Here is a 24,326-nt window from a genome sequence, read left to right on the forward strand (position 1 = left end):
CTTTATTAAATTTAAATAGATTTTTAACGATGCATGATTTATTTAATTGCATTATTTTAAATTATTTATGTTTATGTGATGCACGTTAAGATGTTTTCTTGAGTTTTATGTTTCAGGCGATTATGTGATGCGGGATCGAGGAAAATAAGATTTTAAAACTTTTAAAGTTTAGCATGTGTATAATTAAATTTTAAAAAGAGATTGTTAGTAAAGTTAATAGTGGGTTAACATTTTAATTATAATTTTTTATTAGCATGTTAATTGTGTAATTAAGCAATTTTATACCCTTAAATTTTATTAAAACACACTCACACACGTTAACACATATATACACACACACACACACACACTTCCATACCTCTTCATTTCATTATTTTGTTTGAAAGAAAACCTAGGGATCTAGAGCAAGCATCAGCCGCCCCTCCCTCTCCAATTTTTCCAGCAAGTTTTGTCATCTTTTCTTCGAGAAAATCGTGCCACGTTCGTCCCAAATCAACCCTTGCATCATCCCCACTTCGGTATCGTCGTTTCGGTAACTTTAAATACCAAAAGACATGTATATTCTTTCGTTTACGCATCGATCTCATTATATTACATGTTCTTATGTTTATTATGTGTAAAAATTCACGAATTTTGTGCAAAGTTTGAGCAAAAATTGGTTGGATCGATTTTGAAACGATTTTAGATCTGGAAACCCGAATTCTATGTCATTTCGATTTCTGCGAAAATTAGGTCATTCTTCTGGAAAAACTTTCAACATATAAAACATATTACTTTTTGATAACTTCGATTTGACAGTAAATTCTTAATTTTTGGACAAGACACGAGTTAGTTATGATCGTTTTCGTGGGGTTGCTCAAACTGTAATTTTCTGAAAATGTGTTGTTGACATGTTCTTGAATTTTATTTGTTGCAGGCTTCGTTGTGAACCGTTGGGTGATCACTGCTACGTTTAAGTATTGTGAGTTTGATGTTGGATGATTTTTGGTGCTTTGTTTCGTGTCGACAGGCACTTGGTTGCATTAGAAGTCGTGGGAAGTATTTTGGTGTAAAGATAGCGTGTTCATGGTTTAAGTTGCGTGGTACGATTAGTATCATTGTTCGAGGCGTCCTGGGAGTTTGAATCATTGACATAACATCCTAGGATAAGTCTTGAGGTGTTGGTTCACGGTCCGCACGATCGAGTTAGGAGGATTAAGCCAAAAGTGTTGTGATTTCCGTTGGTTTACACTTTCAGAGTCTACACGGCCACAGAGCCTGACCCTGACACGGGGTCCGTGCCCTCGTTTCCTACGGAGTGTGAAATTCCAGGGTCTACACGGACCCGGAGCAGGACCCTGACATGGGGTCTGTGCCTTTGTTAATTCCGTAGGTTAAGTTTGCCGAGGCTACGTGGAGCCAGACCCGGATGTGTACACAGGGTCCGTGTCTTCCATGTTTGGGAAAATATAGGGATTGTTTTGAGGTTCGATGTCATGGTTTAGTACGATGATTAAACGAGGTCGAGTCCCGAGAGATTTAGAACGTCATAAGAAATTTGTCATTTTTGGGTGTGAGCGTGATTAATACGTCTAAGTTATGAAAGATAAGTGCTTGAATTCATGTTAGTATGTGCAGCAGTGGCCCCAAGAAAGGTCCAACGAATCCCTCAACACCAAGTAAGTATGTTCGACGTGCAAGGGAAATGTTTTATTTTTGAGGTATGATAAATGTCTTGTGACCTATTATGAACGGGTTTGGAAGTCGGTGAACGTGGCTGAGGACCTCTCCACCCAGGAAAAGCATGATCTGATTTTGATTAGGATTGGAAAGAGGTAAAGCATGACCAGGGACCAATCCACACGGTAAAGCATGATCGGGGATCTCATGTATTTGGTAGTGGATTTTTCCTGCCAGCCCAGTACTGTGGTTTAGTCTGATCAGGGGCATTTATGTATGGGTCACTTGCTTTACATATGTCTACACAAAATGATGATGTTATGCATGTTCAAGTATGTTTATGAAAAGTTTTATGACGATGACATGTCTATGTTTATGTTAGTACGTTCAAGTTTATGTATGTACGTTCTACTTTTAAGTTGCATGTGATTTTAGTTCGTATTACTTGTTATCTCCGATTTATACTTGTTGAGTCTTTAGACTCACTAGACTTGATCGATGCAGGTGAGGACGAGTATGAGGAGACGAGGGTTGGGGATCAATGAGCCGGCTCGGTCTGCATAGGAGGCTAAACCTAAGGACCGTCCATGTTTTAAGATTCTATGCATGACATTTTTTATACTCTGATTTTCTTGAGATGTGTTTACGTTGATTAAACAAGTAGTTTTAGCAAACTTTATTCGTGATCTTTTTATTGCAATTATCTTTGGATGAACGGTTTAATTTGAATCGGATTTTAAAGGTTTTTTTATTATTTAAGAAAATTTTTATTTTTTCGCAAATTTTAAAAATATTTAAAAGTATGGTATGTAACAGTTTGTATCAGAGTGGTGTTCTTGTAAAGGGTTACGCCTACTGCCAGTTGCGAGAAGCTCACGAAGCCACACATCAAGTCTGTAAGTTTTAAGGTTTTAAATTATTTCATGTAGTAAGAATCGAGTCATTATTTCAGCAAGTACATGTTTTAAGTTCAAATTACGTGCATATTATGATGTTCATGCATATTGAGTTTACGTGTTGGAGAAATTTTGAAAAGTATGCATCCTAGACGTATGGTTGCCCGTGGAGCAAGGGAGGAGGACAGAGAAGCTCAGGATTGGGAGAGGGTCACTCCTCCTCGTCAACCCCCAGATATGCAGGCTCAGATGCTTGCAGGGATGACTCAGTTCTTCGCACAGTTTGCGGGGAACCAAGCTACAGTGGATACAGGGGCGAGGCCCAGATCGAAGGCAGTTTACGAGAGGTTTAGGAGGATGGATCCGAAGGAGTTCTCGGGGACTACTGACCCGATGGTAGCTGAGGGATGGATTAAGTCCATCGAGGTAATTTTCGCCTTCATAGAGCTACAGGATGCAGACAGAGTTAGATGTGCCAGATTCCTTCTGACAGGGGACGGCAGGCTGTGGTGAGAGAGCGCGTCTGTGTCAGTGAATCTGCAGACTCTGTCATGGGATGGTTTTAAGGAGGTCTTATACTCCAAGTACTTCACTGAAGAAGTACGCTCCCGCCTGACCAGGGAGTTCATGACGTTGCGGCAGGGAGACAGCAGTGCGGCAGAGTTTGTCAGGAAGTTCGAGAGGGGGTGTCATTTTGTGCCCCTAATTGCAAATGATGCCCGAGAGAAGTTGAGGCATTTTATGGATGATTTGCGGCCGATCTTGCGCCGTGATGTGAGAGTTGCTGGTCCTACCACCTATGCTGTAGAACCCGTATATCAGTAGACATATAAGCCGTGCATAATTCTAGATTTTTAAATTTAATTGACTTCATTGCATGATTATTTTAAATGCATTTGTTTGAAGTTAATTATTTTATTATTTCAGTTCAGTAGTTTGATTTTTAGCATTTCAGTTATTTCAGTGAGGCCGGACCGGAGTTGGAGTTTTGAGATAGAATTTAAGATTCGAGAAATATTTCCAGAAGTTAATTTAGCTAGCAACCAAGTTCATTTAAGCTAGTAAGAGAGGTTTGAGGATTTAATTTAATTATTTGAGGTGATTAAGAAATGAACTCATTTAAGTTATTTAATTAAGGGGTTAGCTCACTAAATTATTTAAAGGATTAGTAAGGCTTTCAAGGATTATTAGTTGACTAGATAATCAACATTTTCCTTTATTTTATCATGCATTTTTCGGCCACCCTTAGTTGCTAGAAGATTCATTTTCCAACTCATCAACTTTGACCAATTCTTTGCATGTAATTAGTAGGATAATTCTAGGATTTTTGGGAGCACAATTTAATTAATTAATGGAAATATCCTAGACTAGAAAATAAGCAAAATTTCGGCCACTACCTCCTAGAAGCATCCACCAACTCATTTGATATCAAACCATAATTCAAAATTCAAAAATGAGAAGACTTGGTCTTGATTCTTTCCTTATATCTTGCACCCACTTCCCTCACCCTCCTAACCATCATTCCCCCTCCCTTAGTCACGAAATTCAGAGTGTTTTTGAGAGAGGAAAACCGTGGGAATTCAGTAGGAAGCAAGGGAAGAAAAATCGAGAGCAAGAAAGGTAAACAAGAGAAGCGCTCCATCTCCTCCGTGCCGCGTCGTCGTCGTTTCGTTCGTTTTCTTTCGAAACGAAACCAGGCATGTCTAGATTTCTTTCAAACCTCAATCAAGTCATATTATCATTTATTTTTCAGTACATGATCATGTTTATTCAAGCAAAAATCGAGATCCATGTCAAAACATTTTGAAACCACACATGCAGAATTTTCGAATTCTTTGGCAAGCTTCACGGTTTCTTTTGGTTTGTGAGTTTCAGGTGATTGGTTCGACTCCAGGCTCCTAAGGCGACTCCTAGACACGTAATAGGATGCATTAGGACCATTTTGGCCCATTCAAACCAGCCCCATGCTTGCTGGAAATTCAGAATGACAGCAAGTTCCCATAGGCGCAGATTGGTGTTTCGAAATTTCAGTTTTTGTGTTAAGGGGTTGGATCTGATCTTGGCTGCCCTAATGGCTCTTAGCCATGGTTGGATCACTCCCCTAGCATGTCTTTGACGTGACTAAGTTTCCCTTTTGGTGGCTTGGTCCATGGCTCATCGGTTTTTAATAAAAACATCACAACAGCCCCTATACCCCTTCGGCTACTTCGGTTGGACAGCTTTTGGTTTCGGTTTGTGTTTGCTTGGTGTGGATCTTGGTTGGCCTATGGCCCTTAGCCACGGTTCATATCATGCTCCTAGATGTCTAGATCGTGCCATGGTCAATCAAATGGCCATTGGAACGACACGAGACATCGATCATAGCATAAACACTACACACGCATGCACGTTGCTCTCGGTTGGACCCTTCGGTTGAGTTATGTTGTGATGCGGATTGTGGCTGGCCTAGGGCCCTTAGCCATGGTTCAAATCATTCCTTGGGATGTTGGTAAGAGCCTCTGGTCGGTGGTTCACGCCCCTAATGGCCTATAGTCTCGAAACCAACGCAAGTCTTGTAGTTGCGCAGCTGCTGGAAATTACAGCAAGTTGCTGTGTCGGTTCAGAGGCTCGTTCGAGTTCTTGGTTGGCTTTTAGCCCATGGCCTTGGACTGGACAGTGCCTCATTGAGTTAGGAAGGTCATGTTTTTGACCGTTTGTCATTTGGATCATTTTTGAGGTCGTACGAGAATTTACGGTGCAATGTGCCAAATTGACTCTCGAAAGAGCGTTTCGTGTTTTGGCCTCCATTCCACCTAGATTTCGACCCTATTATTTTAGGAACATTATTTTATGATTTTTCAGCGTATTTTAATCATGACTATACGTCGGTTCAGTGTCGGTTCAGGTTGGCTCGGAGTCATGATTAAATGCGAAGTCATTAGGCGTCATAGTCGCATCTTTTGAACGTAAATTGCGTAATTGGTCAAGTTTAAGCTATTGCATATTTTTCATGGCACAGTTAGGTTGCAGCGAGCCTGGGAACGATCCAATCCAATCCAGTTGGTAAAATTACAGGAATTTTCATTACGCCAGTTAATTATTTTACGTGCATTAAATAGAAAATGATTATTTTTGAGATTTATGCGATATGGCTTGTGGTTCATTCACTATGTGGGAGTGTTATTTTATACGGTCGCCAGTGACCGATCAGTTCAGTATGGTACCACCCGGTTGCCAGTGACCGGCCAGCTCAGTTCAGTTTCAGCCTCCCCGGTAGCCAGTTACCGATCAGTTCAGCTTAGTGCAGTGGCCACAGGCGTAAAACATAATCTCAACAGAAAATTTTACCAGATATTTCAGTACAGGCTCCAAGGAGCAAATATTTTTACAGTGATTTCCAGTTCAGTTATGCACGTATTATAATTGCTCAGTACAGATTATTTTTCAGTATGCCTCAGGACAGGATATGTTAACTCATGCATATTTTAAATTCAGATTTTTACTCGTTACCTGCGATATATGCATGCTGAGTCTTTAGGCTCACTAGACTTGATTGTTGTAGGTACTGATGAGGCCAGGGCCGAGGGCGGGGACCAGTGAGCCAGCTTGGGTCGGCAGTAGTGGCACCCGAGGACCTCAGTGCAGCAGTTGTTATTCCGCAAACAATTTTTATCAGTCGTTGGATAATTTTTAAATTGTTATTGTTGGCAAAACTTTATTTTTTTCCGCTGCTATTATTTTAAACATTGAACTTGATTCCCCAGTGATTTTATGAATGAGGCCATTTAAGTTCTTTTAAAAAGAAAATTTTTAATTTTCCGCAAATTTCAAGAAAGGAGTTTTAGGCCCTTCACAGTTGGTATCAGAGCGGTGGTTCTGTATAGGGTTTCACTACTACTGACCGCGAGAAGCTCACGAAGCCACGTCTTCGGTCTGTAAGTTTTTCAGTTCAGCATTTTGTTCAGCATTTTAGTTAAAGCATGAATTATTTTGTCAGCATGCTTCCAGATTTTCAGTATTTCAGAGTTCATTTAAAATAAATTATGGAATTATGCATGTTAGTTACGTATGGGTTATGTTGGAACAGTATGCCCCCTAGACGCATTTTAGAGCGCATCAGAGAGGAGGAGCCTCGCCGAGAAGACAGGGAGGAGCGTAGACCAGAGGGAGACCTACCACCTCCTCCACCGCCACCACCGGACATGAGTGCCCAGATGTTAGCTGGGATGGCACAGTTCTTCGCACAGTTTGCGGGGGGCAATGCCGCAGCCGTAGCCGCAGCCGCAGCCAGGCCGACAGGGCCCGAGGCTGTGTATGAGCGATTCATGAAGATGCGCCCGAAGGAATTCTCTGGGGCATCTGACCCCATGGTTGCCGAGGGATGGATCAAATCCCTCGAGGTTATCTTCGATTTTATGGAGCTGGGGGACGCAGACCGAGTCCGATGTGCCACCTACTTGTTCACTGGAGACGCCCGCTTATGGTGGGAAGGAGCTTCGGTAGCCCTGACATTGGCTACACTTTCTTGGACCCGCTTTACGGAGGTTTTCTACTCCAAGTATTTTGCTGAGGAGGTTCGCACCAGGCTGACCACCGAGTTCATGAGTCTAAGACAGGGGGATATGTCGGTTACGGAGTTTATCCGTAAGTTCGAGAGGGGCTGTCACTTTGTGCCCCTGATCGCGAATGATGCCAGAGCCAAGCTGATGCACTTCCTGGTGGGTTTACGGCCGATCTTGCGCCGGGATGTTAGGGTATCTGACCCTGCTACTTATGAGATTGCCGTCTCCAAGGCCTTAGCCGCAGAGCAGGATCTGCGGGATATCGAGAAGGATCGCCAGGGCAAGCGCCCAGTCCAGGCACCGCACCGCCCTCCTCCTCATCAGCATCAGCAGCAGAATAAGAGGCCTTTTCATGGACCGCCCAGGAACCGAGGCCAGCAGCAGCAGCGGGGACGCCCAGCCCCGAGGACTCAGGAGCACCCAGTTTGTCCCAGGTGCTCACGTCGCCATCCTGGAGCATGTATGGCTGGCTCAGGAAAGTGTTTTAAGTGTGGCAGTCCAGACCACATGTTGCTGCAGTGCCCTCAGAGGAATCTGCCTACCCAAGGCAGAGTTTTTGCTCTCCATGCCGCGGAAACCAACCCGGAGACTATGTTGTTGACAGGTACCTTTAAACTTTAAGTTATTCTTCGAATTTCAGCATTTTGGGAATCGGGATTTAGATTTTGAATTTAGAACTGTTATAGGATTGCATGCTCTACTCATATTTATTTCAGGGAAATTAAGCTAGAGGAACCTTGACCTTTGCATGTCTATAAGCTTAGATCTTGTAGTGGGATTCAACTTAGAGCTCCGCTCTTTCAGGGAGAATTTTTATATCTGGTTCCGCTACCAAGGCCTTGATAGATTCAGGGGCCACTCACTCGTTTATTTCGGAGATCTTTGCAAACTTTCTCAAGATCCAGACCATTGGGCTAGATACAGCCTTTTCAGTAGTGTTGCCGTCAGGCGAGGAGATGGCAGCTACCAATGTTATCCGAGATATAGACCTTGAGCTGCACGGTAATCTTGTTTATGCGGATCTGATTGTGCTACCGATGCTGGAATTTGACATCATCCTAGGGATGGACTGGCTATTGAGGAACAGAGTGTTGATAGACTTCCAGCGGAGATCCGTTCTTGTCCGACCGCCTGGAATGGAGCAGTTCGTATTTGAGCCGGACAGGTACTTTCCTTTACCGCGCATTATTCCTTATGTTCAGGCTAGGAAACTCATGCATAGAGGGTGTCAGGCATTTCTAGCGACCTTTTTATCTGTCCCCGAGGAACCCAGCCAGTCAGCCTCAGATGTTCCGATTGTCAGAGATTTCTTAGACGTTTTTCCCGAAGACGTCTCTGGTATGCCACCCGAGAGAGAGGTGGAGTTTTCCATTGAGCTTATGCCAGGTACGGCTCCGATATCCAAAGCGCCGTACCGTCTAGCAACGACAGAGATGGCAGAGCTTAAGAAGCAGATCCAGGAACTTCTCGACAAGGAGTTCATTCGCCCGAGCTTTTCTCCATGGGGCGCGCCAGTCTTATTTGTGAAAAAGAAGGATGGCACGATGAGGCTTTGCATTGACTACCGGGAGTTGAACAGGGTTACAGTGAATAATAAATACCCACTGCCGAGGATTGAGGATCTGTTTGACCAGTTGCAGGGAGCTTCGATTTTCTCCAAGATAGATCTGCGTTCGGGTTATCACCAGTTGAGGGTGAGAGGTGCTGATGTTTCGAAGACAGCTTTCAGGACTCGTTATGGTCACTACGAGTTCCTTGTGATGCCGTTCGGTCTGACGAATGCGCTAGCGATCTTCATGGATCTCATGAATCGCGTATTTCAGCCGTACCTCGACCAGTTTGTGATAGTGTTCATAGATGACATTCTCGTCTACTCCAAGAATCGGGAGGAGCACAGCCGACATCTGACCATAGTGTTGCAGACATTGCAGAAGCACTAATTATTCGCAAAGTTCAGTAAGTGCGAATTCTGGTTAGAGAAGGTGGCGTTCTTGGGCCACATTGTTTCTAGCAGTGGCATTGAGGTAGACCCGGCGAAAGTTGTAGCAGTCAGAGATTGGGTTGTGCCTCAGAATGCATCCGAGATCCGCAGTTTCCTTGGGCTAGCAGGATATTACAGAAAATTCATCCAAGGATTTTCCTCTATCGCCGTTCCACTCACAGCACTGACAAAGAAAAATGTGAAGTTTGTGTGGAGCGAGGAGTGTCAGAAGAGCTTCGATACTTTGAAGCAAGCTCTTATTTCAGCACCAGTTTTGGCCATGCCATCAGGGCCCGGCGAGTTTGTCCTTTATACCGATGCTTCGAAGCTTGGTTTAGGTGCAGTTTTGATGCAGCATGGGAGAGTGATAGCGTATGCTTCTCGACAGCTGAAAATCCACGAGAAGAATTACCCTACCCATGATCTGGAGTTAGCGGCCGTAGTTTTTGCTTTGAAGATTTGGAGGCACTATCTGTATGGGGAGAAGTGTCAGATCTTTACCGACCATAAGAGCCTCAAGTATTTCTTTACGCAGTAGGAGCTGAACATGCGTCAGAGGCGTTGGTTGGAGCTTGTGAAAGACTACGATTGTGACATTAGCTACCACCCGGGTAAAGCTAATGTAGTTGCGGATGCTTTGAGCAGGAAAGTCGCAGTGATGGCTCATTTGACGATTCAGAAACCTCTTCAGATCGAGATGCAGAGGTTTGATCTTGAGACTTATCCTCGAGGTAGAGTTCCTCGTTTATCTACCTTGACTATCCAGTCCTCTCTTATTGACCGTATTCGCAGCGGTCAGGCAGCAGATGTAGTAGTCAAGATCCGTGATAGAATGAGGACTGCTCAGAGCCGACAGAAGAGTTATGCCGATCAGCGGAGGAGAGAGTTAGAGTTTGCAGTGGGCGATCATGTCTTCGTGAAAGTGGCACCTATGAAGGGTGTCATGAGATTTGGCAAGAAAGGGAAGCTCAGTCCGAGATTCATTGGACCGTTTGAGATCCTCGACAGAGTTGGGACGCTAGCGTATCGTGTGGCTCTTCCGCCGAATCTGGCCGGAGTACACAATGTCTTTCACGTCTCCATGCTGAGGAAGTATATGGCAAATCCTTCGCATGTGCTGAATTTCGAGCCGTTGCAGCTTACTCCGAACTTATCTTATGAGGAGAGACCCGTGCAGATCCTAGACAGACAGGAGAAGACACTTCGGAACAGGCTTGTTAAGCGAGTCAAAGTCAAATGGCTCAACCATTCAGAGGAGGAAGCTACGTGGGAGTCTGAGCCGGAGATGAGAAGTCGATACCCTGAGTTATTCGGTGAGTTCAAATTTCGAGGACGAAATTTATTTTAAGGGGGGGAGGATTGTAGAACCCGTATATCAGTAGACGTATAAGCCGTGCATAATTCTAGATTTTTAAATTTAATTGACTTCATTGCATGATTATTTTAAATGCATTTGTTTGAAGTTAATTATTTTATTATTTCAGTTCAGTAGTTTGATTTTTAGCATTTCAGTTATTTCAGTGAGGCCGGACCGGAGTTGGAGTTTTGAGATAGAATTTAAGATTCGAGAAATATTTCCAGAAGTTAATTTAGCTAGCAACCAAGTTCATTTAAGCTATTAAGGGAGGTTTGAGGATTTAATTTAATTATTTGAGGTGATTAAGAAATGAACTCATTTAAGTTATTTAATTAAGGGGTTAGCTCACTAAATTATTTAAAGGATTAGTAAGGCTTTCAAGGATTATTAGTTGACTAGATAATCAACATTTCCCTTTATTTTATCATTCATTTTTCGGCCACCCTTAGTTGCTAGAAGATTCATTTTCCAACTCATCAACTTTGACCAATTCTTTGCATGTAATTAGTAGGATAATTCTAGGATTTTTGGGAGCACAATTTAATTAATTAATGGCCATATCCTAGACTAGAAAATTAGCAAAATTTTGGCCACTACCTCCTAGAAGCATCCACCAACTCATTTGATATCAAACCATAATTCAAAATTCAAAAATGAGAAGACTTGGTCTTGATTATTTCCTTATATCTTGCACCCACTTCCCTCACCCTCCTAACCATCATTCCCCCTCCCTTAGTCACGAAATTCAGAGTGTTTTTGAGAGAGGAAAACCGTGGGAATTCAGTAGGAAGCAAGGGAAGAAAAATCGAGAGCAAGAAAGGTAAACAAGAGAAGCGCTCCATCTCCTCCGTGCCGCGTCGTCGTTGTTTCGTTCGTTTTCTTTCGAAACGAAACCAGGCATGTCTAGATTTCTTTCAAACCTCAATCAAGTCATATTATCATTTATTTTTCAGTACATGATCATGTTTATTCAAGCAAAAATCGAGATCCATGTCAAAACATTTTGAAACCACACATGCAGAATTTTCGAATTCCTTGGCAAGCTTCACGGTTTCTTTTGGTTTGTGAGTTTCAGGTATTGGATCGACTCCAGGCTCCCAAGGCGGCTTGTATACATGTAGTAGGATGCATTAGAACCATGTTGGTCCATTCAAACCAGCCCCATGCTTGCTGGAAATTCAGAATGACAGCAACCTCCCCATAGGTGCAGAAATGTTGTTCGAAAAATTCAGTTTCTTGTCATGAAGGAAGGATCTGATCTTGGCTGCCCCAAGGGCCTATAGCCATGGTTGGATCAGTTCCCTAGCATGTCTAAGACGTGACTAAGTTGCCCTTTTGGTGGCTTGGTCCATGGTTCATCGGTTTTTAATAAAAACGTCAAAACAGCCCCTATACCCCTTCGGCTACTTCGGTTGGATAGCTTTTGGTTTCGGTTTGTGTTTGCTTGGTATGGATCTTGGTTGGCCTATGGCCCTTAGCCACGGTTCATATCATGCTCCTAGATGTCTAGATCGTGCCATGGTCAATCAAATGGCCATTGGAACGACACGAGACATCGATCATAGCATAAACACTACACACGCATGCACGCTGCTCTCGGTTGGACCCTTTGGTTGAGTTATGGTGTGATGCGGATTGTGGCTGGCCTAGGGCCCTTAGCCATGGTTCAAATCATTCCTTGGGATGTTGGTAAGAGTCTATGGTCGGTGGTTCACGCCCCTAATGGCCTATAGTCTCGAAACCAACGCAAGTCTTGTAGTTGCGCAGCTGCTGGAAATTACAGCAAGTTGCTGTGTCGGTTCAGAGGCTCGTTCGAGTTCTTGGTTGGCTTTTAGCCCATGGCCTTGGACTGGACAGTGCCTCATTGAGTTAGGAAGGTCATGTTTTCGACCGTTCGTCATTTGGATCATTTTTGAGGTCGTACGAGAATTTACGGTGCAATGTGCCAAATTGACTCTCGAAAGAGCGTTTCGTGTTTTGGCCTCCATTCCACCTAGATTTCGACCCTATCATTTTAGGAACATTATTTTATGATTTTTCAGCGTATTTTAATCATGACTATACGTCGTTTCAGTGTCGGTTCAGGTTGGCTCGGAGTCATGATTAAATGCGAAGTCATTAGGCGTCATAGTCGCATCTTTTGAACGTAAATTGCGTAATTGGTCAAGTTTAAGCTATTGCATATTTTTCATGGCACAGTTAGGTTGCAGCGAGCCTGGGAACGATCCAATCCAATCCAGTTGGTAAAATTACAGGAATTTTCATTACGCCAGTTAATTATTTTACGTGCATTAAATAGAAAATGATTATTTTTGAGATTTATGCGATATGGCTTGTGGTTCATTCACTATGTGGGAGTGTTATTTTATACGGTCATCAGTGACCGATCAGTTCAGTATGGTACCACCCGGTCGCCAGTGACCGGCCAGCTCAGTTCAGTTTCAGCCTCCCCGGTAGCCAGTTACCGATCAGTTCAGCTTAGTGCAGTGGCCACAGGCGTAAAACATAATCTCAACAGAAAATTTTACCAGATATTTCAGTACAGGCTCCAAGGAGCAAATATTTTTACAGTGATTTCCAGTTCAGTTATGCACGTATTATAATTGCTCAGTACAGATTATTTTTCAGTATGCCTCAGGACAGGATATGTTAACTCATGCATATTTTAAATTCAGATTTTTACTCGTTACCTGCGATATATGCATGCCGAGTCTTTAGGCTCACTAGACTTGATTGTTGTAGGTACTGATGAGGCCAGGGCCGAGGGCGGGGACCAGTGAGCCAGCTTGGGTCGGCAGTAGTGGCACCCGAGGACCTCAGTGCAGCAGTTGTTATTCCGCAAACAATTTTTATCAGTCGTTGGATAATTTTTAAATTGTTATTGTTGGCAAAACTTTATTTTTTTCCGCTGCTATTATTTTAAACATTGAACTTGATTCCCCAGTGATTTTATGAATGAGGCCATTTAAGTTCTTTTAAAAAGAAAATTTTTAATTTTCCGCAAATTTCAAGAAAGGAGTTTTAGGCCCTTCACATATGCCGTTGCCGTGTCTAGAGCCTTGGCGGCATAGCAGGACCAGAGGGACATAGAGGTCGACAGACAGGGCAAGAGGCCCTACCAGGCACCTCAGCAACAGCAACAGCAACAGCAGCGACCCTAGTTCAAGAGGCCTTTCCAAGGACAGCAGGGAAAGAGACCATTTCAGGGACCGCCGAAAGGCAAGGATCCTATTCCTCAACAGAAGGCTCCACAGAAGCCTTGTGAGTACCCAGTATGCCCGAAATGTCATTGCCAGCATCCGGGACAGTGTTTATGGGGATCAGGCAAATGCTTCAAATGCGGATCCAGCGATCATATGTTGAAGGACTGCCCATAGTGGAGGCAGCCGACCCAGGGTAAAATGTTCGCCATGCAGGCAGAAGAGACGAACCCAGACACGACCCTGTTGACCGGTAACTTATTTAATTCAGCACTGCATTATTTTTGCTACGCATATTTCAAATTTTATTTGAAATTATTTGTGTGCTAGTTAGTATTTTTAGTGACTTGTGTAGAGATTTTTCTGCTATGCTTGAGGTTAAGATTAGAATTTTGGGATATAAGTTTGTGTGTTGTGATAACGTCTCTCAGGAAATATTTTCATAAAGAGGATAGCCACGAATGCCTTGATAGATTCAAGGGCCACTCTGTCACGCCTAGGGATGGGGGTTGGTTGACACCGGCGTTGCTCTCCAATTTACATTCGAAAACAACAAGCCTCAGAAGTACAAAATTCAGAAACCAGTCTTTTATTCATAATACTGAATATTCAATGTCTGATACAACTCAATTAATAATGTTTTACAGCGGAAATGTAAAACCAAAATTACAATATCTAAAAAGATGCAGCGGAATTTAAAATATAAATCAGAACTGAGAACAACAATATTCATCACCAGCCCCAAAATTGAATCTGCTCTTCTTCTTCTAACTTTTCTTTCTCGATCTTATCTGAGAGGAGTTTGGTGGGTGAGTGATATGATTGTCACTCAGTAAGCAGGGGCGGGAATAACTCCCAGTTTTCGAAATCATTTTCAACAGAAACAGTAATACAATAATATACAGAAACTCATCTTTTCAGAACAGAAACTAGAATTCAGAAATCACAGGTTTCAGAACAGAAATCAGAATTAGTAAGCACTGAGCACGTTAGTGAATTTCATGGCTAAACTGATATCAGTCCCCTATATGTTCTCTCCTCTAAGGGGTATGGCCAGAATCAGAATCAGAATCAGAATCAGAATTCAGAAATATTCAGAATATATATTCCTACCATTAGTTCACTAGGGAGTTTCAGTGCTTCAAAATCATATATCAGAAATACACATACAGAAACTGTACTTTAAAACAGAATTATCAAACTGATTTCAAGATATTTATATATAATCCCACTTACTGTGATTTGCTATAAAGTTTCGGTTGAAGTCTACTGGAATTTGGCTGCTCTCGCTACTGGATTTTACTGCTTGACAAAGGCACTCTCTTTTAACTCGAAATTTAAGTGATAATCTCAAAGCTTGTGTAACCCATTTCAGAGACTTGAGGGTGTTATTTATAGGCCAAAATCTGACTGTTAGCCTCCCTATTAATGACTATAATCTGCCATTAACAGCCTTTATTCCATGTTAATGCTTCAGTTACAAGTCTAAGCTGAATCAGTAACTGTCTGCTGGAATTCGCTCTTCTGCTGCTAGATTCTGTCTGCTGGATTCTAATCTGCTGGAAATATACCAGCTTCTGAAATAATAGCTTCTGCTGGAAAATATCATATTTTGAATTATTGACTGTTGCTGGAATTGTTAGCTGCTGGGAATTCGATTCTCACACACTCACTCTTTTATTTCAGAGACGTTCGCTAATCATTTGGACGTCAAGTCTTTTGGACTCGACGTTAACTATTCAGTGACAGTCCCATCAGCTACAAGCATGGTCAGAGACATCGATCTCGAACTTCAAGGCCACCTAGTGTATGCCGATCTGATCATTTTTCCGATGCCAGAATTTGATATCATATTGGGAATGGAATGGCTGACGAAGAATAGAGTTCTTATTGACTTTCAGAAAAGGTCAGTGTTGGTAAGACCGTTGGGCATGGAGCAGTTTCTCTTTGAACCAGATAGATGGAAGAGTTTCTCTCGTATGATCTCTTGCATGCAGGCACGGAGACTTATTCATAAGGGGTGTCAGGCTTTCTTGGCCAGCATCATTTTTGCACATGATGTACTCACTCCGTCGATATCTGATGTACCAGTAGTCAGAGATTTTCCTGACGTCTTTCCAGATGACGCCACAGGCCTTCCACCAGAGAGAGTAGTGGAGTTTTCCATTGACCTTGTGCCAGGCACCGTAACGGTTAGCTCCAGCTGAGATGTTAGAACTCAAACAACAGATTCAAGAGCTTCTAGATAAAGAATTCATCCGCCTGAGTTTCTCACAATGGGGCGCACCCGTTCCTTTCGTAAAGAAGAAGGATGAGAGCATGAGGTTGTGTATCGATTACTGAGAACTAAACAAGGTAACAATCAATAATAAATACCCACTTCCAAGGATCGAGGACTTGTTCGATCAGTTGCAGGGAGCTAGAGTGTTCTCCAAGATAGATCTACGATCAGGGTATCATCAGCTGAAGGTAAAGGATGCAAATGTTCATAAGACAGCCTTCAGAACCAGGTATGGGCACTACGAATTCTTTGTAATGCCGTTTGAACTGTTGATGAATGCTCCAGTGATATTTATGGACCTTATGAATCGAGTATTCCAGCCCTACCTAGATCACTTTGTCATAGTGTTCATTGACGACATTCTCATCTACTCGAAGAGCCACAAGGAGCACAGTCAACACTTGGGTGCAGTTTTGCAGGTCTTGCAGACTCGCAAGTTGTTTGCAAAATTCAGTAAGTGTGAATTCTAGTTGGAGAAGGTAGCCTTTTTGGGGCATATGATATCTAGCAGTGGTGTCGAGGTGGATCCAGCTAAGGTGGCAATAGTAAAGGAATGGGTTGAGCCGAAGAATGCGTCAGAGATCCGTAGTTTCCTAGGCTTAGCAGACTAGTACAGGAAATTTATTCAGGAATTTTCTTCGATAGCAGTGCCACTCACCTCATTGACCAAGAAGAATGCCAGATTTTTGTGGAGTGATGATTTCCAGAAGAGCTTTGATACTTCGAAACAAGCTCTTATCACAGTGCCAGTGTTAGCCATGCTAGCAGGGCAGGGCAATTTTGTGCTATACATTGATGCTTCTAAGCTTGGTTTAGGCGAAGTTTTGATGCAGCATGGTCGGGTTATAGCTTATGCCTCCAGACAGTTGAAGGTGCACGAAAAGAACTACCCGACTCATGATCTTGAGTTAGCTGCCGTTGTCTTTGCGTTGAAGATATGGAGACATTATTTGTATGGCGAGAAATGCCAGATAGTTACTGATCACAAGAGTTTCAAGTATTTCTTCACACAGAAATAACTGAATATGAGACAAAGACGGTGGTTGGAGTTAGTGAAAGACTACGATTGCAAAATTAGCTACCATCCAGAGAAAGCTAATGTTGTAGCAGATTCCTTGAGCAGGAAAGTAGCAGTCGTAGCACAGCTGTCAGTGCAGAGATCTCTTCAATCAGAGATTCAGAGGTTTGATTTAGAGGTTTATCATAGGGGCAGAGCTCCTAAGCTGTCTAATCTAACATTCCAGTCTTCTTTGCTAGATCGAATCCATAGTGGTCAGCCTTCAGATGCAAAATTGCAGAAATGTAGACTGAAGGATGAAGCCAAGGGCAGTGTACTCTACACAGTGTCTGATGACATCGTGAGATACAGAGGAAGGATGTGGGTGCCTAGTGTTGATTCGATCAGAGAGGATATTTTTTCAGAGGCTCATACATCTCCGTACTCTATCCACCCAGGGGGTACCAAGATGTACAAATATTTGCAGATTTTGTATTGGTAGACAGGTATGAAGCGGGACATCCGCCGATTTGTGTCTGAATGCCTCACTTGTCACCAAGTGAAAGCAGAGCATCAGAGACCAGCAGGTATGCTTAAGCCACTGCCTATTCCAGAGTGGAAATGGGAGAATATCACCATGGAATTCGTTGTTGGGTTGCCGAGGTTAGTCAGGGGATCCAATGCCATTTGGGTTATAGTAAATCGACTTACTAAGTCAGCGCATTTCTTACCCGTGAAGACGACTTTCTCCATGACGTATTTTGTAGAGTTCTATATCAGAGAGATAGTTTGATTGCACAAAATCCCAGTTACTATTGTGTCTGACCAGGACCCGAGATTCACATCGTCCTTTTGGAAGAGTTTACATGCAGCCATGTAGAGGAAGTTGCTATTCAGTACTGCATTTCACCCTCAGACAGATGGTCAGTTTGAGCGAATAATTCAGATTTTGGAGGATTTGTTGAGAGCTTGCGTGATCGATTTCCATGGGAATTGGGAATCAAAGTTACCCCTAGTGGAGTTTACCTACAACAATAGCTTCCAATCGTCTATAAGTATGGTTCCCTACGAGGCACTGTATGTGAGGAAGTGCAGATCGCCGATTCATTGGGATGAAGTCGGTGAAAGATCAGAACTTGGTCCAGAGATGGTTCAGTGGACTGCGGATGTAATGGTCAAGATCCGAGACAGGATGAAGACCGCCCAAAGTCGGCAGAAGAGGAGAAGGAGAGATCTTGAGTTTGCCGTAGTTGATCACGTTTTCGTGAAGATAGCACCCATGAAGGGTGTTATGAGGTTCGGAAAGAGAGGCAAGTTTAGTCCGAGATTTATTGGATCGTTCGAAATTCTTGACAGAGTTGGGACACTTGCTTATCGTGTAGCTTTACCACCAAATCTGGCCGGTGTACATAATGTGTTCCATGTTTCGATGCTGAGGAAGTACCTAGAAAATCCATCGCACGTTTTGAGTTTTGAGCCGTTGCAGCTTGCTCCAGATCTATTGTATGAGGAAAAACCTGTCCAAATCCTAGACAGACGGGATCGGAGACTTCGGAACAAAGTGACCAAGTTAGTCAAAGTCCGATGGCTGAATCAATCAGTGGAAGAAGCCACTTGGGAAGCCAAGGCAGATATGAGGAATCGCTACCCGGAACTGTTTGGTAAGATTTAATTTCGAGGACGAAATTTATTTAAGTGAGGGAGGAATTGTAGAGTCCAAATTCAGTACACGTAAAACCCATGCAAATAATTAAATTGTTTATTTAAATTTAAATTGATTTTTAACGATGCATGATTTATTTAATTGTATTATTTTAAATTATTTATGTTTATGTGATGCACGTTAAGACGTTTTCTCGAGTTTCATGTTTCAGGCGATTATGCGATGCGGGATCGAGGAAAATAAATCGATGACGATTATTGGCGATTTTAAAATGTGGTATTTTATTTTAAGTTATGATTGGAGCATTTTAAATCATTTATTTAATTTTTAGTATTTTAAAGCCTAATTTATTTATTTAGTGATTTTAAGATTTTAAAAATTTTAAAGTGTAGCATGTGTGTAATTAAATTTTAAAATGAGATTGTTAGTAAAGTTAATAGTGGGTTAACATTTTAATTATCATTTTTAATTAGCAAGTTAATTGTGCAATTAAGCAATTTTATACCCTTAAAAATTTTATATAACACATTCACACACACGTTAACACATATACACACACACACACTTCCATACCTCTTCATTTCATTATTTTGCTTGAAAAAAAACCTAGGGATCTAGAGCAAGCATCAGTCGCCCCTCCCTCTCCAATTTTTCGAGCAAGTTTCGTACTCTTTTCTTCAAGAAAATCGTGCTACATTCATCCCGGATCAATCATCGCATCATCCCCACTTCGGTATCGTCGTTTCGGTAACTTTAAATACCAAAAGGCGTGTATATTCTTTCGTTTATGCATCGATCTCGTTATAGTACATGTTCTTATGTTTATTATGTGTAAAAATTCTTGAATGTTGTGCAAAGTTTGAGCAAAAATTGGTTGGATCGATTTTGAAACGATTTTAGATCTTGAAACCCGAATTTTACTGTCATTTCGATTTCTGCAAAAATTCGGTCAACTTTCTGGAAAAACTTTTAACATATAAAACGTAGTACCTTTTGAGACCTTCGATTTGACAGTAAATTTGTAATTTTTGGACAAGAAACGAGTGAGTTATGAATGTTTTCGTGGGGTTGCTCAAACTGTAATTTTTTGAAAATGTGTTGTTGACGTGTTCTTGAAGTTTATTAGTTGCAGGATTCGTTGGGAACCGTTGGTTGATTGCTGCTGCATTTAAGTATTGTGAGTTTGATGTTGGAATGATTTTTGGAGCTTCGTTTCGTGTCGATAGGCACTTGGTTGCATTAGAAGTCGTAGGAAGCATTTTAGTGTCAAAATGGTGTGTTCATGGTTTGAGTTGCGTGGTACGATTTGTATCGTTGTTTGAGGCGTCCTGGGAGTTTGAATCATTGACATAACATCCTAGGATGGGTCTCAAGGTGTTGGTTCACGGTCCGCACGATCGAGTTAGGAGGATTAAGCCACAATTGTAGTGATTTCCGTTGGTTTACACTTTCAGAGTCTACACGGCCACAGAGCCTGACCCTGACACGGGGTCCTTGTCCTTGTTTCCTTCGGAGTGTGAATTTCCAGAAACTACACGGACCCGGAGCCGGACCCTGACACGGGGTCTGTGCCTTTGTTAGTTCCGTAGGTTAAGTTTGCCGAGGCTACAAGGACCCAGACCCGGATGTGTACACGTGGTCCGTTTCTTCCATGTTTTGGAAAATATAGGGATTGTTTTGAGGTTCGATGTCATGGTTTAGTACGATGATTAAACGAGGTTGAGTCCCGAGAGATAGAACTTCATAAGAAATTTTTCATTTTTGGGTGTGAGCATGATTAATAAGTCTAAGTTATGAAAGGTAAGTGCTTGAACTCATGTTAGTATGTGCAGCAGTGGCCCCAAACGAGGTCCAACGAATCCCTCAACGCCAAGTAAGTATGTTCGACATGCAAGGGAAAATGTTTTATTTTTGAGGTATGATAAATGTTTTTTGACCAATTATGAATGGGTTTGGAAATCGGTGAACGTGGCCGAGGACCTCTCCACTCCGGTAAAGCATGATCGGGTTTAGATCAAGATTGGAAAGCGGTAAAGCATGACCAGGGACCAATCCACTTGGTAAAGCATGACCGGGAATCTCATGTATGTGGTAGTGGATTTTCCCTGCCAGCCCAGTACTGTGGTTTAGTCTGATCAGGTGCATTTATGTATGGGTCATTTACTTTGAAACATATCTCTATGCAAAATGATGATGTTATGCATGTTCAAGTATGTTTACGAAAATTTTTATGACGATGACACGTCTATGTTTATGTTAGTACGTTCAAGTTTATGTATGTACGTTCCACTTTTAAGTTGCATGTGGTTTTATTACTTATTACTTGTTATCTCCAGTTTATACATGTTGAGTCTTAGACTCACTAGATTTGATCGATGCAGGTGACGATGAGTATGAAGAGACAAAGGGTGGGGACCAATGAGCCGGCTCGGTCTGCACAGGAGGCTAAACCCGAGAACCGCCCATGTTTTAAGATTCTATGCATGACATTTTTAATACTCTGATTTTCTTGAGACATGTTTACGTTGATTAAACAAGTAGTTTTAGTAAACTTTATTCGTGATCTTTTTATTGCAATTATCTTTGGATGAACGGTTTATTTTGAATCGGAATCTGAAGGTTTATTTCTTATTTAAGAAAATTTTTATTTTTCCGTAAATTTTAAAAATATTTAAAAGTACAGTACGTAACATCTTTCCACTAGATATCTGAATTGGAGTCTCTTGCATTTCAATAAAATCGTGGGAAAACCTAGGTAGAGATCATGTCTTTGAACCACTGGAATGGTCAAAAGCCGTTTGATCGAATCAACAAGAAGTGAGTTTGTATTTGGGCTAAAAGAGAGTGCCGAATTGTCGTAATTTATCAATTGACCTGAGGCTCTTCCGTAAAGAAATAGACATTTTTCACCTTAGCCCCTTCCTCCGTCGAAGCTCTGAAGAACACCAAACTATCATCTACGAAAAATAGGCGAGATATAGAGGTACTAGTTGAAGCAATTTGCAACCTTCGAATCCATCCCCTCGCCTTATAAGAGTTAAAGAGGGCAGATATCCCATAGGCGCATAATACAAAAAGATATGGTGATAACGGGTCCCCTTGTCGTAGTCCCGTGGTAGGGATTATAGGTCCTACTACTTCTTGGTTGATCCGAAAGTAGTATTTGACCGATCTCACATATCTCATGATTTTGTCAATCCATTCATCTGGAAAACCCAGGCGATTCATTAGTTTTTTTAGGAAATCTCACTCCGCGCGGTCATAAGCTTTACTCATGTCTAGCTTTAATGCCGCCCAACCCGTTTTTCAAGATTTTCTGGTACTCATCCAATGAATTGTTTCGAATCCCATTATTATGTTATTTTGATCTGCCGATCAGGGATAAACGCACTCTGGAACTTGAAATCACCGGTCTTAACCGATTGGTTATGGCTTGAGATATAATCTTGTAACAAACGTTCCAGAGACTAATTGACCTTAATTCTTTCATAAGCATTGGATTTGCCGTTTTAGGGATCAGTGTGACCAGTGTTTTGTTCCATGACTCAAAGGTGGAATTGTCATTCAGAATATGCAATACGGCCACAGTTACATCGTATCACACAATATGCCAAAATTTCTGATAGGAAAGAGGAGGCATCCCATCGAGGCCAGAAGCTTTGTCTGGATGCATATCAAAGAGTGCACATTTGATCTCATCTGTAGTGAAAGAGGCACAAATAAAGTAATTCATATGATCATCGGCTCTCGGAGGAAATACGTCTTATAATGGCTGCATGTGACTCTCAATAAGGTAATCAAAGGTGAACAAAGACCCAAAATAATCCAACACAATATTTGTCATTCCATCACTTTCAGTGCACCAATCTCCGTGAGATGAAATTAAACAAGTAACGGAGTTACGAGCTCGCCGTTGGGATGTTGTAGCATGGAAATATTTGGAATTATGGTCAGCATTCTTTAACCAACATATTCTACTTCGTTGTCGCCAATACAATTCCTCTTTTGTGGCTAGCTTTTCTATGTCTTTCTCAAGTTTCTGAATCTGATTTACTGATGAGTCCCAATTATGGCTTGTGCGTAAATTATTTAGTAGTACTCTTCTCTCTTTTAGCTTCTTCGGGATGCTATGAAATTTTTTCTTGCCCATGTTTACGCTTAGGTAACATAATTGCAGGATTGTGCGATCCCCATCCATTTCAACCGCCTCTCCACAATCCTCTTCTATCAACCAGAATCTCTCAAATCGGAATAGGCCTATCGATGATAAATGCTTAGCTTGCCTTTGTGAATGAGAATTTTTTAATTGAATGCAGATAGGATGACGATCAGAGTAGAAGAATTACAGAGATGAGACATGGGATGTCGGATACAATAACCTCCAATTCATACTGCCTACAAATCGATCAAGCCTTTCAAATATTAAATTTTCTGTGCTTTGGTGATTCAACAAAGTATAGTACTCTCCATGACAGTGGAGATCTTGAAGCTCACACATTTCTAGTGTTTCTCGAAAAACCAGCATCTGAGGAGATGATTTTCTATTACCACCCAACTTTTCACTCTCATAGCATATCTCATTAAAATCTCCACCTATTAACCATGGAATTTCCTTAACCACACATAGAATCTTAAATCGTCGGAGGAGATCTCACGAAAATGTCGTAATGATGAGTCCAGTTGGCCGTAAAAACCAGTAAATCGCCATTAATTATCTGATTCCTGAATAACACAATCAATGAGACCAACAGAATAAGATTTAATTTATACCTCGGTCGATTTTTTCCAAAACAATGCAAGGCCACCGCTTTTACCTCTACAATCCACCATGAGACATCCCGTAAAACCTAGAATACTCTTCCATAGCCTGCACTTTGCCTCTCTTATTTTTGTTTCACTAAAAAACAAGAGAGTTGGGTCCTTTTCGACGATGAGTTGCCGTAATTCACGGAATGTGTGTGGGTTCCCAAGCCCTCGAGCATTCCAATATATGAGATTCATTGTGTTCGGCGGGGTTGCATAGCAACCATTGCGGTTAATTCATCAACCATATCTTTTTCATTGTCTATTTTTGCCTTTTTTTGTCAGGGTAGAACATTCCTTAGAAGTGAACTCTTCTGTATCCTTGTTGAATTTTCGTTTCTCAATTCCAAATATAGATGTCACCTTTTTCTTCTTTTGATGCAAACCTCCTTCCCTGGCTCATCTCTTCCATTGTTTCTGCTCCCTCGTGTTAAGTGATTCATCTATTGGTCTTTCATTTCGCCCCTGGTCACGAGGCAAGCCGTAAGATTGAACTGCAATAAGGTTTGTGGGTGTAACGCCCGAGATTTTGACTATTTTAATTGGAAATGATTTATTGATAATTGATGTGATTATAGACGGAAAGGATCGGACTGGGAGAGGACCAAAAGAAGACATGGTATGTGCGAGTACTGAGCCCTCGCGCATATGCGCGACCCAGCCGGGCGCATATGCGCGAGGTAGGAAGAGAACCTCGCGCATATGCGCGACCAGGACCCGCGCATATGCGCGAGTATGGCAGAGAACCTCGCGCATATGCGCCAGAAGGAGACGCGCATATGCGCGAGCTAAGTAATTCAATTTAAGCCGAGACAGAGTGTCTCGCGAATATGCGCCGAGGAAGGTCGCGCATATGCGGGAGACGTGCAGTGCATACATGAAGCCACTTTCCCCTTACATGAAATATATATGTTACAATGTTCATTTCCTTCATTCCTCCAGCAAGAA

This window comes from Primulina tabacum, chromosome 6, assembly GCF_025594145.1.
Source record: "Primulina tabacum isolate GXHZ01 chromosome 6, ASM2559414v2, whole genome shotgun sequence".
Taxonomy (NCBI): Eukaryota; Viridiplantae; Streptophyta; class Magnoliopsida; order Lamiales; family Gesneriaceae; genus Primulina; species Primulina tabacum.